Source organism: Malaclemys terrapin, chromosome 14 (assembly GCF_027887155.1).
Source record: "Malaclemys terrapin pileata isolate rMalTer1 chromosome 14, rMalTer1.hap1, whole genome shotgun sequence".
Lineage (NCBI taxonomy): Eukaryota > Metazoa > Chordata > Testudines > Emydidae > Malaclemys > Malaclemys terrapin.
The window spans coordinates 39,026,327-39,032,940 of NC_071518.1; positions in this window are offsets into that span (position 1 = coordinate 39,026,327).

The following is a 6,614-nucleotide window of genomic DNA, read 5'->3' on the forward strand; positions in this document are numbered from 1 at the left end:
GATAACAGTTGCCAGGGCTCTGCGGGTCGGCTTCTTGTTGGAGCAGATATGGGTGACGCTGAGTCTGGGTATAGTCTTAATGCAGTTTGATTATTTTTACTTTACACAGCAGGCTTGGAGCAGAGGTGGTCACAAACAGCATGCAGGCTGGGCACAATCCCCAGTTCCCAGAGAACGGCTCTGCCCCAAGAACTGACCCTAGTTAGATTAAGCAGAGACCAAACGTCACTGCTGCTTGCCAGAGCTCCCCGTAAAAGAAATTGCATCAAAAAAATTCCCAGTGCAGCATTTCATGAGAGGCTGGTTGGTGCCCAACCTCTGAGGAAACTACTGTGCCAGGCCATGTGTGCCAGCGCCCCTGCTGTTCACTAGAGGTTATTTTCAGGTTCCCAAAAGGAGAGAAACTGGGCAGGGGGAGAGAAACGCCCTGTTCTGAGGGCTTTAGAGCCCAAATTCAGGCAGGACCAACAAGCAGGGAATCCAGGCACTGAGGAAGGAGGTTCCCCTTAGAAGGGCAAAGGAGTGTGCCCAGTCATTGGGCAGGGTAATGGGGGGTCTGTTGCCTTTAAGGAGTAGTGGGGATGGGGCCAGTCAACCCCTGTTCTGGGACATCAGGGGTTCTTTAAGGGTTTAGGGGCAGCGGTGGGCTAGGCATGGCAGAGGCAGGTGCTGGGAGAGAGGAATGTGGGGGTGGGGGGTGGGATTGTTTGTGCCTGGGGCCCAGGAGCTGTGGCGCTCAGCTCCCCTCTCTCCTCAGAGCCAGGGAGACCCTTACCCAGCCCCGTCTGGGGGTGGTTTGCCCTGGCCTCCGAGGGGTGGAGGAGCTCCAGCAGCCAGCAGGGAGGGCAGAATGATGGGAGTGAGGGGGAGTCTCGCTGCGATGGGTACTGGGGTCAGACTGGAGACTGGGCAATGCAGGGAGCTGCCTGCACCACAGCCCAGGCCAAAGGATGTGCCATGGAGCTGGGCCAGGCGGGGAGCCGGGGGGGCGAGGACAGCACCTTGCCACAGTCAGAGCATATTTCATTTCCCTTTACTTTTTCTTACATTAATTTAAAAGCAAAGTGCTGCCCTCTCATGCCACAGTGGCTTGAGCACTGCCCCCCCTCCCCAGCCCAGGAACCCCCCCCGTCCACATGCCATACTGCATCAGGCCACTGCACCCCCAACCCAGGACATACACACCACCCACGTGCCATAGTGGATCAGGGCATTGCCCCCTCCAGCCATGGTCCGGCCTATCATTAGTGGTGCCATCTTTTGGACAAAAAATGGGAAGCTTTGTTGTCGCTGCACAAACACTTGAAGAAATCATTTCAGGAGCCTGAACATTGGCTGGGGCAGGGAGAGATCATGGCAATGGCTGATGCCCCTCTCTCCACAGCACCTCTCCCTCCCCAGTGTCACACCCTGCTGTGCCGTGCATGGCACTGGCCGAGGTAAAGGGGAGGGGACAGCTCCCCCACCTGGCGGGTAATACTGCCTGAGGGCGCGTGTCTAGCTCAGGCCAGGCCTGGGGTTCTAAGGGACAGCCCTGAGGGAGGGGGCACCCCCTCAGCTCGTGGGGCTGGGAGGGCCAGGCAGGCCAGAGGCCTGGGGAGCAGCAGCTGCAGGGAGTCTCAGACCCCTCTGAGCCAAGCCAGACGCAAGGCTGGGGCCTGGCTCAAAGAGCTGGAGCGAGAGCCAGAGGCCGGGCGGGGAGACGGCAGGGGCAGCTGCTCAGAGAGCGCGAAGAGCCAGGCCCTTGGGGAGGGTGGGCTGGACAAAGCTCAGTCCTGCCGGGCGGGGCAGGACGCAGCGACGCCCCGTCCGGGGTGTCCTGAGCACGAATCACCTGTTCTCCCCCTGCCCTGTGCCAGCCTCTCCCTCGGGCAGTTTCAAGGAGGCAAAAGTTTGGCTAGAGTGGGGCAGGGTCTTGCTGGCAGGAAGACCCTGGAGAGAGAGTCTCTCTTGCCAGACAGGACGGGGCGAGCTTCCCCTCTGAGCCAACACCCCGGGGCAGGGCCTGCTACCCCTTCTCAAAGGCATGATCACCCCGGGAGGGTCAGGGTGCAGGGGCCCATGGACAGTAGCCACCTGTCCTGGTGGGAGCATGAAGCCCAGGTGCGGAGAGCAGCCGGCCAGGCCAGCGGGAGTCACCTACACGCTAGGTCCCAGGGGCAGCTGTCGGGCCGAGGGGATGTTTCATTCCCAGTTCAGGAGTCACAGCCCAACGACGCAGAGGGGGGGTCACGCTCCAGAGGCTGGAACATCCCAGCCATCGGCAGCAACGGCTGGGGCGAGGAGAGGATTTGGGGAACGGTTTGAAAGCCCAGACAGCTGCACAAGAGTGGTCTTGAGGAACGCCCCTAACCCTCGGCCCTGGCCGAGCAGCTGCTTCCCGCCGACTTCCCCTGGCTGCGGTGCCACACCCAGGCCTGCGGCAGGAGGGTGGGTGGCTGCTGTCCTGCCTCTGGCTGCTGAGGGAGAGGCAGCGTCAGAGAAACAGGCACAAAATGCCCATTGGACAGACCTCCCAGCAGCCCTTTGCACCCCCCTCAAGCAGCCCCCCGGCTTGTCTGCCCTGGAAGCCTCAGCCGCGGGCACTGTCAGACCAAGAGATGCCCGGGTCTGGGCTTCGGCCTGCCCTCCTCACCTACACGGGTGCGGTAAGCGTGGCTGCCCAGGTCCCCGAGGGGGAAGGGGAGGGAGGTGGTCCTTGCTAGTAGACGCTGTTCACTTCATGTTAGCAAACGCCATCTAAAAAGCACCTTTTCTTCAGGCTGGTCCTGGTGCAGAGCAGACAGACCAAGCCACACACGGGATGGCCCGTGCCAGCTCCGTGTGCCCATAGAACTGCCCCTACTGGAGCAGGACCTGCCTGTGTCCCCCTCATGCACCCTCTGCTCGCTGCACCGCCGCGCTTACATCAGCCCAATCGCCCACTTTGCAACCAGCGTCACGCCTGGGGGAGCTACACTGGTTTTGTTGCTCATAAGATAGAACCACGCTGGGTCCAACCATCCTCCCGCCACTATCCCACGCGGCGGCAGCTCCTACCTGAACTGCCCTGTCCGGTGACCTTTCTGCACGCCGCTGCTCTGCTGTCACCTGGCCCACGTGCCTCCCCTCTGGAGCACACGCAGCCGCCCTGGGGCCAGGCCCCATGGCAATGCTGCACATTGGCCCCCTGCTCAAACGCAACCTGCAGGTGGCCCAAGGTTCCTATTGGAGCTCGCGTCCATTGCACGCTCACAACTCACACCCCCCTGCCGCCATGCGGTCCCCTGCTGTAGCCCTCTGGGGAAAGGGCTGCAGTCAGGCCCACTGCTAGGACGCTAAGATGGACCAGCGGCTCTCAGAACAATCAAGAGACATGGGGCACTCCCAGGGTGAGGCCTGGTGCCCGCGCAAAGAAGGCAGGGCCTGTGTCTTCTCCAGCTACTCAGAGCAGGAAGAGCCAGTCCCTCAAGGGGGTCGGGGGGGCACAGCTCAGTCCCGACGAGCTCGGCAGGGCAGGACACAGACACCACAGGCGGCAGCAGCTCCTCCATCCCTGCTGTGGTGAGAACACCCACCCGGCTCCCACTGCGCTGGCAGCCTGAGCCAGGGCTGTGCCCCGGCTGAAATCCCGGTGGGGGAGCAGGCCAGAGCCCGAACTAGCAGGCCCTCTTCGCCACACCTGGGTCCCGCTATCAGAGACCCTTCAAAGCCCCCCACACGCCTACTGGTGAGGCTGCTGCGTGGTCCACCAAGGTGGAAATAGCCCTTCCCGTGGACAAACTCCACAGCTCGGGGCAGGGCAGACGCCAGGCACCATCCACCGACCCAACCCTGGTCGCAGAGCAGCCGCTGGGCTGGGCAGAGCGGGGGCTGAGCAGGCTGTGAGTGGGGCAGGGAATAGATCCCTTGATGTTTGAAAACTAAACAAGACTCCAGGAGCAGCCTCCCCCCAAGCCTGGGGTCCACCCAGAGCACTCGTTCAACTCGCCACCTGGCCAGAACACAGCAGCGGCAGGTAACTGGCCTGGCCAGCCCATCCTTCGCCCAGTGCCTGGAGTCAGGGACTTGTGCTAAACTCCTGCTGGGGACCCTGCAGAGAGGAGAGGACAGGGACCGACCCCACTGAGAGAGCCAGTTCCCTGCAGCCAGGGGGCGGGCAGGTCTGCCACTGGCTCTCCTGCCCCATGTCTGCTAGAGGTAACTCAGAGTGCGGGGCTGCTGCTGACGGCCCTGGGTTAACGAGCGTGGTGAGACAGCTACAGACGCCTCCAGTGACTGCCATTCTCCTTCCCGGTGAACCCCGACATGGTCAGCCGAGGCTGGAATCTGTGAGCACCCCCCTCAGCCATTGCTTTACTCCTCAGCACCCCGAGAGATTCGGGGCTGCACCTCGGAGAGGAGGCCCTCGTGACCCCCCCAATCCTCGGCTGCCCCAGACAGCCCCGAGGGCCTGGCTAGATGCCAGCAGCCTCCAGGGGCTGCCCTGCAGGCCACAGCGCAGCATATGGCCACACTACCCCAGCATGCCCCTGTAACGGCCTCGGAAAGCAGCTGCACGTGTCTGCCACACAGCCTGGCCCAGGGACGCCTCCCCTGGTCAGATCCGGGCTTTCCAGGGCCCCTTTCCACCACTCCAGCCCCTTTACCAGCATAACAGGGCTGGAGCAGGGCTGGGAGCTTGCCGTCAGCCTCTCCTAGAACTTGGACGCCAAGCTCTCTTAACTCCCCCCCGGACATCTCCTGCGCGGTGAGCTGCACTCCACGGGTGGCTTGTTTTGTGACTGAGCCGCCTGGTGCCGGAGGCCTGCAGTCTGCAGGAGAGACACTGTCGTTTGCTGCACTGTCATTCTGTACACGCAATAAGCCTGCTCTGGTTTGAACTGTTCCTAGACTGCTCGGGGCTGGCCTAGATCCTCGTGTGCCTAGAACTGACGGGCTGGTTCTCCCTCATCCGCCACTGGATTGTCTGTGGGGAAAGAACCGGATTGAATTATTCATCAGAAAGAGTTTTGCTTTGGCATTATTGTCTCGGGAGTACAAAACTGCTCGATGAAGCCAACTCTGCATTAAAAATAAATGATTGCATCCTCTGTTCACGAGAAAGGGCGTGTCAGTATCACGTCTGCTATTCACACTGGTGAACCAACATTCTTAGACCTGGCAAATGTTCTTAAGCATCTTGACACGCGAGTGTAAATCCCGCCCGCTTCCATGTCCACCGCCGCCACACAGAGGGACCCCACCCACGCCACGTGGACCGGATTCGGTTCTGTTCGGCCCAGTAGCCTGCAGGAGCCCGGGTTAAGTCTGCAGTGAAGACGCCCTCAGAGTGAGAAGTAGCTGAAGCCAGGGACTGATGTGAGAAGTAATTTTGGGGGGGTCACCACGTGTCCCCTGCCCCTAGCAATAAACCATCGCTCAGGGAGAGGCTGGGAGATCACAGCAAGTTCCCACTCTCTCCCCCAAATGCCCCAGAAGGGGTGTTTGCTGTTCCCAGGAACTCCCCCTCGACCCCCCCTGCCGCTAGATGATGCCCAAACCAGCCCTTCCCCATTGGCAGGAGGTTGGAGCCCCGCCCACCGCTGCCCCCATTGGCAGGAGGTTGGAGCCCCGCCCACCGCTGCCCCCATTGGCAGGAGGTTGGAGCCCCACTCACCGCTGCCCCCATGGCAGGAATCCTAGGTGCAGTAGCTCACTCAGATGGTCCACACCAGAGCCAGCTGTCCCCACTCGTCCTGGTCCAGCCCCACACACCAGAGACAGGGCAGAGACTGATTTCCTCCCAGCCGCCCCGGCCCTTGGGCTGCAGACCTGCCCAGATAGCCACAGCTCGCATGCCCCACCACCACCAGCGCCACCCGCCCTCTGACTGGGCCCTGGCCTGGCCGGGGCATCCCAGCTGCCTGCCCCCAGGCCACCAGTCGTTAGCTGTAGGTAGCCTCGTGGCACTGTGTGGAACCCATCTCCTTGGCAGTGCAGGACCCATGAACACCCCACCCCAGGGTGCTCCATCTCTGGCTCCAGGGGGCTGTCCCAGCAGAGCTCTCGGGTCTGGCACTAAGAACTAGTTCCCAATCCCGTCACTCACGAGCGCTTGGTCCGCCAGCGTGGTGTGCCGGGGGATAGTGGGGCCGCCAGCCACTCAGCTTTACTGACCCATTATGTAAGTCCAACGGGAACGAAGCCACCGCCTGAGGGTGACCAGAGCGTGCAGCTCCTGCCTTTGGGCCCTCAGTATTGAGATGTCCCCCAGGGCAGGGCTACCCAGGGCAGAGTTAAGGTTATTTGGGAGGGGTCACCTTAGCTCTGCAGGCAGTGATTTGCCTGCTGGGGTCCTGGGAATTGCACTTTCCGGGTCTGGAAGGGAATGAGCAGCAAGGGCTGGGCCCTGGAAATGCCAACTCCATGGGAGGGACGGGTTGTTGTTTTTTTGCATGTGACTGCACAGAGCCACTCCAAGCAAAAGCTATTGTGATATATACGCACAGCCGAGGAACTGCCATGCAGGCATAACCCACTGGCGGCTCCAGCACTCCCAGCCCGCTGTTTTCTGCTCAGGACTGGTGCTCGTCAGCAGTTCCTGAGGGACCGGAGTTCAGCAGCAAACGCCTTGCCAACCAAAATGCAAATGT